At 31.0% G+C, this 6667-nt stretch overlaps 1 long non-coding RNA gene across 1 annotated transcript; it reads right to left on the reverse strand.

Annotated features, from left to right (window-relative positions):
• Positions 1-2077: 2077 nt before the first annotated feature.
• On the reverse strand, positions 2078-6462 carry LOC114405477. The gene is made up of 2 exons (XR_003665239.1): positions 6376-6462; positions 2078-2290 (listed from the first exon to the last, which is right to left on the reverse strand). It is a non-coding gene; the product is annotated as an uncharacterized LOC114405477 (long non-coding RNA).
• Between the last annotated feature and the right edge of the window lie 205 nt (positions 6463-6667).

Consider the following 6667-nt stretch of genomic DNA (forward strand, 5'->3'; position numbering starts at 1 on the left):
CTTTATTTTATTCTCTATCAAACAATTAAATAAAATATCCTTTTTATTTTCTCTCAAATCATTATTTTAATTAATAATTATATCTCCTTATTTATTTATTTATAAAATCTCATCATTTTTTTAAACTCTATTTATTTATAAATAACAATCCTTTTTAATCTAGTTTACGAAAATTGGGATGTTACAGAAACCATCCAGACAAAAATGTTGTGAATCTCAATCTAAAAATGAATCCCAATCCATTGTCATTGAAGCATCAGATTCTCCAGTCATTGTCTATTTACTTGAGCAATTGTTTAGGATTTTATGCTACTGTTGGAATGGTGAAACAAATGAAAACTTGACCTGGTTATGAACATCATTGGATTGTAATTGCTACTTGATAAATAATAGAACTAGCTTTTGTCACTCAGCATTTATTATGTTATATGTTTTGATTTATTAATTTCATACATAAAATAAAATTATTTTGAAACCGATAAAAAATTAATTATATGAATTGAATTGCATGTGTAAAAATGTTAAATATATAACGACGAAACATAAAGCTTATTAAAACATTACAAGCTATTTACGATATTTTAAAGTAAAAATAAAAGTAAAAATTCGCCTTTCTATAATTGAATGTGTAATTCCATTTAGTAAATTAAAATTAAAACAAACAAAAATCAATATTTCATAATTTTTTTCTTCAGTTCTAATTTTTTTAATTCCTATAGTTTCTACAAAAATGTTTTAATGAAGAATGAAAAATTATCGTATCAAACATTGCTTAATAACAATATCAAACAAATATAATTTCAGATGGTAAAATTAAATGAATTTAGAAAATTTTCTTACCCTATCAACCATTCCCATCTTTTTATCATTTAAAACTATTAATTTTTATGATAACTAGCAATTTTGTTTATGTATTAAATGAGATGAGTATTTTGTAATAATAAAAATTTATACCTAAATTTTTTAACATTTTTTAATATTCAAATTATAGGTATATATAATTTTTTTTAATATATTAAATGAGATGAGCATTTTAGGTATATTTTTTAATATTCAAATTATATCATACCTAAAATTTATAATAAATAAAATATTTATAAATTATATTTTGAGTTTATAGTCAACAGTTTAAATTATGATATAAATTTGTTTTTAATTATTAATAATTTCTTTAAAAACAGTTGTTGATATTTAATTTAAATAAGAAAAAAATTAGATCAACATAGATAGGAAATTAAGAAGATATTATTATTATCATATATAAAGGAAAACGTTAACCAATGTAATAAGGATTAAGGGTATCGGTTAAAAAAGTAAAAAAAAAATATCCAAATTCATAAACATTCATTTTTCTATAAATTTTAAATGAGCTTTCATATTATTTTTAATAAACAAAATTATGCTTTACTAATTTTTTGACTAGTATTCTTATAGGAGCATTGGATATATATATATATATATATATCGTTTTAAAATAATAGCTATATATAAATAAAGGCAATTAAAAAGATAGTAGTAGCTAATGATATAAGTAAAATCTTATATCTTTAATGAAAATTGGTAAATAAATAGAGTGGAGGATTCTGACTTCTGAGACTCTTTACAGTATGTAGTTTCATTTAAGGATATTCATCGTGTGCAGATACAGTTTGCAAGAAAGAAGAAAGTATATAATGAGTTTCAGAATTAGAGATGAAGAAAGGGGCATTGATTCTCCAACACAGGTTGGAGAGATTGACACATGAAATCTTTTTCCAATCTGTTACAGCAGCTGTTAGTTTGTTAACAACATAACTCCACCGGAGAATCTAGCAAATGTGGTGAAGGATTTTGAGACAAATTTGGCTTTGGTATACAAAGAGGGAGCAGAACACATAACCACAAACACTGAGACCTTCGAGGAAAGTGATAGAAAACAAAGTCGAAGAAACAAGGGAATGAGAGGGGAGGGAGAAAAACATAGTTTCTTACAAAAGGCCTTCACGAAAGGAATTGGCCAATCTCATTCAACAGACAAGAGGAAGTAGACGTGTTCAATGAATTTATTCAGCAACCAAATTGAAATAAAAATAAAAAATTGAAAAATAATAACATATAAAGTTTGCTAAACTACAGTTCATTGTCAAATAAATTAAAAAGCAAACTAACATGAAGACATGAACCACACCAAATTAACAAATACCATCCATACCTCTTTTTCTTTTAATAGAGCAGCATAATTAACAGCTAGTGCTTTAATTTCTGCCTGGGATGCTTCAAGTCTATTGATTTCTGCTTTATATTCTTCTATCTACAACAAACACAAAATTTTTTTTTAAAAATTACACCTTTAACCATAATAAGAACCTACCTCTGCGTATTTAAGGGGAAAATATGTGCCATAAAATTTGAATACATTTCCCTTTCATGCAATAGGTAAAATTAAATTCTATAACAAGGATATCCCACCCTAAAAAGATAACAAGCATAAGAACAAAACAATCAGCAGCTATCACAGAAGTGGTCTGGAAGCAGCAGGTTGGAAGGTTAGAACAATACAAATGGTGTATTGTATTCTATGGTCTTATTCTGATCATATACTAACAGCTGTCACCACAAATCAATTTTATAGGAATTTACCTATAGACATATATACTTCTTGGTTACATGGTCATAAGATATGCATGAGTAACTAATGCTTTGTTGATTGAAGACTACAAGCATAAAAAAAAACAAGGATAACTGCACCCAAAGCATGTGGCAAACGAATAGAGCAAGAGCAACAAGACATGTAGGAACTAGGTGGTGTTGCTGTTGGGGCATGCTAGTCACTAAACTAAAAGGTTTATTGACAGTGTCCCATGCAAAGACAACTTATGTCAGTTATCAAAATCTCTATCGTTTAAAACAAATTATGTTAGTTATCAAAATCTCCAACTTTTGAATAAGTCAAATGAACATTAATCCAATACAAAGAAAACCAGAAACAAAGAGATGTAATATGTGATGTTTGATGTGTGTAAAATAGAAAAGACTTTCTCGGTGCTAACAAATAGGTCAAGTACTAGTGTATTGCAATTGGTGTAAACCCAAGCCCACCCTAATACAATAAGACTCCTCACCCTAATTAAATAATGAAATATCTCACAAGATTTTTTCTTCAATTTGAATATTGATTAATTTTACAATATATTTTGAAATATTGTAACAAATGTTTGGTGTAATATATGCCCAATGATCCAAGTTGAGGATTTAATTTCTTTCCTTTTTTTAATAAATCTATGCTGAGGCCTAAAATTTGAAGATAGAATTAGTTTTCCCTTTTGGTTTACTTTTCTCCTTTTTCTCATTAGATCCGATAATCCAGCTTGTATTCATTCCCCCTTCATCTATCAACTCAATTATGTGTGCCACTGGTTAAATCTGCACAATAACGTGCTAGTTACTATGAAAATATAGATGCTGATAGAGAATTTAAGTTATATCTCAGAACTCTGCAAAATATTGTGCAGTTCTTTCCTCTTTTTGTTCAAATTACACAGACTAAAGGAATCACTCTACCAAATAGCTAAGTAGGATGCAGATAAATTTAAGAGCAACCTTTTGATTGCAAGATTAATATTTTGTAATTAAATTTAGCACTTGACCTTTGATGGACAGGTTCTTGGTCTTTTAGGTGGAAACCAACTAAACAGTGCTATTAACTCAGAGAAAGCTGTGAAGATGGATAGTGTTGCTGTTGCTGAGTTACTTGACTTGATAGACACTGGTGATTTGAATGACTCCTCATGGAACAGGTGATAATACAAAGAGTAAGAATGGTCAAAATATAGCAAATTTGACACCATCCACACCTCCAGCTCTGGCTGATGATTTATTTGGAAATTTTATGAACTCTGGAGTAGCTAGTGAATCACTAAAAAATGATGATCCCTTTGCTGATGTGTCATTTCATTCTAATGACAACAAAGAGCATGTTGATATCTTTTCAAGCATGACTGTTGTTGATGATAAATTGGATCATCATGTGAGTCATGGTCCGGGGAATAGAAATGAACCTGACAGTGATGATTTATAATATTCTCTAATTAAATATGGGTAGAAAATATGGTGGGTGCCATTGCAGAAAATATGGGCAGAAAATGGGCAAAGGAAATCCATGCCCCCGAGCTTACTATCGATGCACTGCTTCTCCATCTTGTCCAGTAAGAAAACAGGTATGAATCCTCTAATGACTTGTTTTGAATAATTAATAAACAGAGCAGAATAGAAAACAATAAATTTTGTTTTTGATGGGCATATAGAAAACAATGAAAATTAACAATTAGTCTACATACATATGATGCATGCATGCAGTCATGTATTGACTAATTAATTTTATTTCTTTCATTTTCTTTACTCTTTCAATTTGTTTGTCTTAAGTAGTATCTCAATTTTCACTATTTTATATATTACATTGGACTAGATTAGATACATTAATAAAAATTGAGTTGCTAATTTAATTGTGCCATGGGATGGGAAGCCTAATAGCTAGTAAGGTACTCTATTTCCTCTAAACTTCACTACACTATCACACTTCAATCAATGGTCCTCTAATCTAAATGTAGGGTTCTCTACCTAGGATGGAAGGGTAGGGACTGGATTTTTGTAACAGGGTTTGTGGAGCTGGTTTGGATGTATTCACCTCTGAACCAGCTGGTTACATAACCACTGCTTGTACTTTCAGTACCTCTGGTACTCCTAGTATTAATACAATATACATATTTTTGCTAAGCAAAAAAAAAAAAAACACTATCACACTTCAAATCTTTTTAACTTCTACCACTTTGTACTTGGGCATTCAAGTGATTAGTTAGTAAAAGTAAAGGTAGATTTATCAGGTTTGAATAGTACTGGTTTTCTTAACTTTTTTTATTGATGTTATGACATCAAATTAAGCTGAAATTAGAATCCAAAAATTGGTGTGTTTGATATAAGTTACTATTATTAGCTTACAAGGTTTCAGCTCTTAACTTATATAGCTTATAAGCTAATTTTACTAAACATGTTATTAATTAATATCATTTTCTTTTAATTAATTAATTTTCAGGTGCAAAGATGTGCTGAAGACATGTCCATATTGATTACCACCTATGAAGGAACTCACAATCACCCTCTTCCTATGTCAGCCATTGCAATGGCCTGCAAAACTTCTGCTACAGCTTCCATGCTCCAATCTCCCTCATTGAGTTCACAACATGGATTAGTTGATTCAGCTATATCCTCCATCATCAACTCTAGTGCTCGTTATTACAACCCTAATAATGCTCTAAACTTCTCTACACACCAAGTTTCAAGACCGCAACAATTCTACTTCCCCAACTCATCCATTTCAACCTTGAATTCTCACCCCACAATCACTTTAGACCTTACAACACCTTCAACTTCTTCCTCAAACTCAAGCTTCACTTGCATGCCAAAATACTCATCAACAAACCTTAACTTTTCCTCAGGTTTCTCTCCTCTACATTCTAGCATGCCGCAATCACCTTGGAACAGGTATAGTGGTTACTCCAACTCTGGAACACTTTATCAAAATAGACACCAAGGTGGTAATTACATGTTAAACACGGGAAATCAAAATCAACCACATTCTCTAGGGCATCTCAATCAACCTATTTACATGAGCAACAATAGTACCATTTCTCAGCATTCTTTCCCTAATCCCATTGTTGCTGCAACTGAGGCAATAATCAGAAGCAACCCAAAATTTCAATCAGCACTAGCAACTGCTCTCACAACATATGTTGGCAATGAAGCTAGTAGTGGTAGGACAAGAGAAAATCATGTTCTTGAGAGTGCAGAACTAATGAAGTTAAAGCTGCTACGTAGTGAAAATAGTATAGGAAACTCAAGTATATTTCCACTACCACTATCGGAGCAAAGGAACAGGTTTTGAATGAGAACCAAAGAGTTGATTTCAATTAAAAAAAAATAGGTTTTTTAAAAACTTTTGCAGCAATGCATGACAAGAAGAGAAAACCATGTTGGGGAGCTATGGGTTTCCTGATCCTTGTAGCCCTCTGTTTTCAACAAAGCAAGTGCAACCCTTGTAGCCAACTCTCTGCAATATTGTGCCATTCTTTTGGATTTGGAGTAATATAACAGATTGGGGAGCGAAATTGCACAAAAGGAATGAAGTTGATGACTTCAATCAACCATTTTAATTTAAATTTCACTAAAATTAGGATTTTACACTAACTTTTGGAAGGGATTGAAGACCAACAAATTTATTATCATCATAACAATTACCATGTAAAGCTAAGATTGAAATGTATATGAACAAAGTTGAACATATCAACAAAATATCAAATTAAAAAAGCATAAACCAGAGCTTCAATAAGAATAACCACTGACCCGTTTGCAGCCCACTCAAAAATGCATCAGCTTCTTCATCAACAACTCATCGATGACATGCGCGCATGTTCCCTGCAACCACGATTACCAAACATCACCATTAAAAGAAAATACATGGAACCCGCGACCTTTCTTCAACAGTACACCAACCACTTAACCTAAAACAAGGTTAAAATAAGCCTAACATAACAAAGTTACTAACTGACTAACCAATCTTTGTCTTCACGAAACTTCAAGCTGAGAAGTTGGAGCGATGAAGTCAAAGAGGTGAGGTCAATGCCAAAGAAAGGAG

Source organism: Glycine soja, chromosome 3, assembly GCF_004193775.1.
Source record: "Glycine soja cultivar W05 chromosome 3, ASM419377v2, whole genome shotgun sequence".
In the NCBI taxonomy this organism is placed as follows: Eukaryota; Viridiplantae; Streptophyta; class Magnoliopsida; order Fabales; family Fabaceae; genus Glycine; species Glycine soja.